Raw genomic sequence first — 3070 nt, forward strand, 5'->3', positions numbered from 1 at the left:
AGCATTTCACCAAAGTATTTTATCTTTCAATCCCACATAGAAACCTTTATCATTTCTTGTTTCAGACAATGCCATCCCAAAATCATAGCAGTAAGGTGCACAATTCTCTTAATTTTTTCTTTCATCCATACTTCATAGTGTAATTATTTTTAGTGTTACTACATCTAAATGATTTGTAAACTATAGTGGATATTTCATTGGAACAAATCCATGGCCAAAAATATTTCAGTGGACGTAGGGGCCACCCAGTGACTACGGGTGTCTATGAACCACCTAAAAAAAGAAAAAAAAAAAAAACTGTTAAAAATGTCCCTTATTATAAGTATTATAAATAACATTTTGAAAAAAAAAAAACAAGATACAGGTGGCCTAAAATAATTTTGAATCCCAAAAAAAATTAAAGATGGCAATTGCCATCCCAGCCAAATCATTCATTCAAACACTCCCAATTTAAAAAATAAATAAATAAATAATGGCATCCGGTGAAATCATCACTCGCTTAAACAAGTCTGTTAAAAATGTCCCTTATTGTAAGTATTATAAATAGCACTTTGAAAAGGAAAAAAAATCAAGATACAGATGGCCTAAAGTAATTTTGAATCCCTGCATGTTCCCAAAAAAAACATGTTTTCAGTCCAGGACTTGATGTCAAGGGATATCATGGAAAGAAGCAGAAAATCTCTGCATGTTCCCAAAAGAACATGTTTTCTTAACTCCAGCACTTGAGCAAGGCATATCGTGGAAAGAAGCAGAAAAGATAAGAGATTCCGTGCATGGAAAAGATAATTGAACCTCTGCATGTTGCAAGAAAGGTTTTCTTAATTCCAGCACTTAAATGGCAAGGATATCATGGAAAGAAGCAGAAAAGAGAAGAGATGTCAGTTCATGGAAAAGGTAATTTCAGATGAAAAATTCTTGAATATAAAGGCTAGAGGGTAGTACATAATGGCATGTTTTCATACAGTACACTTTATGATGGCGAAGCCATTTTCTGTCTCGGATTATGAATGGGATTACTACCATCTATCCCCTGTTTAGATTTTTCTTCTTCTGATACAGCTTGCCTATCAGTAATATTGACATGATAATTTAAAACAGCCAAGCTTCTTTATTTTAGTTTTAAGATTAAATAAAGCATGCAACAGAGGAGAGAAAGCTGCAACAAGGGAAGGGCCGCAACAAGGGAAAGTTGAAAACAATAGTACCGCATGGCGCCGCCCGGACTTGAACAGGCGATAGTACCGCATGGCTCAGCCCGGACTTGAACAGGCGATAGTACCGCATGGCGCCGCCCGGACTTGAACCGGAGACCTTCAGTGTGTTAGACTGACGTGATAACCAACTACACCACGGCACCTATTGGTTTACTGAACGGAAAGAAATATTTCAATGGTGGTTCCCAGACTTGAAATGGAGACATGGACCAGAGAAAAGAGAGAAACAGCAGCTGCTGCGACTGCAATGGCACCTCCTGTGGGTAACAAAGGAAAATAGAGCATTGCAAGGGCACCGCCCACACTTTAAGGCAAACGCACTGTAATGGAGCTACCCGGATTTGAAACGGAGACCATGCAATAAACAGTACGATGGCACCGCCCATACCTTAACCGGAGACGTACAGTGATTTTAGATAATCAACTGCATCACCCCGTCAATCAGTTATTATGCCGGCCGCCCGTCTTAATGCGTTGACCTATCAATTAGTTTTGGTTTTGGTTGACTAAAAACTATTTCAGCAATGTATAAAACATATAAAGTGGATATTAAGAAAAATAAATAATTTATTTTTTCAAATTTTCAAATTTTATTTATGGTCGATTTGATTGGTATAGAGATTGAAAGTTTTATTTGGCAATCATTACCTACACCATCTAATCGGTTGGTAATTTGTGCAATGATGGGGTACCGTTAGAATAATATTTAATTTTGGTAAATATTCTTTTGTCGTAGTAGGAGGAATTGGTTGGAAAATTATAGAAATTTTGATTATTGTTAGATTTTTCTAAATCCAAGTTATAGTTGTTAAATTTCAAATTTTAGATGTTTTAGACTTTTTTGATGGTGCTGAATCCATTTTCACCATAAAAACACAATTCAAACACTGCTTTTCGAAAAATTTTTGAAATTACTCTGACCACTTTTAACAGTCTAACTATTCCTCGCCTCACCTCAATAGGTGGCTCGGATATTCTCACGTTTTCACACTCAATTTTAGACACCAGCGAGCCTGTATTTTAAATAGCTCTGAACTTGCCATTACAATTGACATCAAAACGCGTCCACTCTTGAGAACGTTCCATACTCTAATGATGTTATTGCCGATGTTACTGCCAAAGGTTGTGTACCCATTCAACATTGTCATGATATTATCACCAAAATTTTGTACGCTCTGCTTTAACAATTTGCGCAAAAATAAAATCAGAAGGGACTATTGGTAGATAGTGCTGGCAGTGATCCGCTCTTTCACAATGAGGTTAAATTTAACATTGGAATCATTCTTTACCATGGTTATTAATATTCTATCTTAATAATTATTATAAATATCTTGAAATTATTCAATGTTTATTAATTGTTATTGAACTTGAGAATGTTGGAATGGCTCCATAATTAATGGTGGAAACCAGTGTAATGTTAATAACATACCAAATTTTTAATTATTTTAATTTTTGAACATCTATTTTATGTGTATTAATAATATATATAATAATAATATTTATGTGTATTAATTAATTAATTATATATATATATATATATATATATATATATATGAGGATTCAAATATCGCACAAAATAAATTTTCATTTAACAATAAAACAGAGCTCCCGTACCAAATTTTTTTTTGGACTATTTTTAAAAGGACGAACACAACAGATTGCAAAGCTAAGACACCAATATCCCAAGAACCAGAAGAAATGAAGGAGATGCAAGATAAAGGAAGTTGGAAGACCATAGAGAAAAAAAAGAAAGCTACAACACCAATCTCGCCAAGAAAGACGAGAAGCCAAATGTTAGGGTCCCACCCTAACCCCCTTATTTATGTAATGGGATCACGTCATAGTCAAGAGTCAAT

General features: G+C 34.7%; 1 non-coding gene across 1 annotated transcript; it reads right to left on the bottom strand.

Moving 5' to 3' along the window:
- Positions 1–1283: 1283 nt before the first annotated feature.
- On the bottom strand, positions 1284–1357 carry TRNAV-AAC (transfer RNA valine (anticodon AAC)). Its single transcript has one exon. It is a non-coding gene; the product is annotated as a tRNA-Val (tRNA).
- Positions 1358–3070: the final 1713 nt, after the last annotated feature.

This window comes from Pinus tabuliformis, chromosome 5_1, assembly GCF_031772625.1.
Source record: "Pinus tabuliformis cultivar Carrire ecotype Pingquan chromosome 5_1, CPIR1, whole genome shotgun sequence".
Lineage (NCBI taxonomy): Eukaryota > Viridiplantae > Streptophyta > Pinopsida > Pinales > Pinaceae > Pinus > Pinus tabuliformis.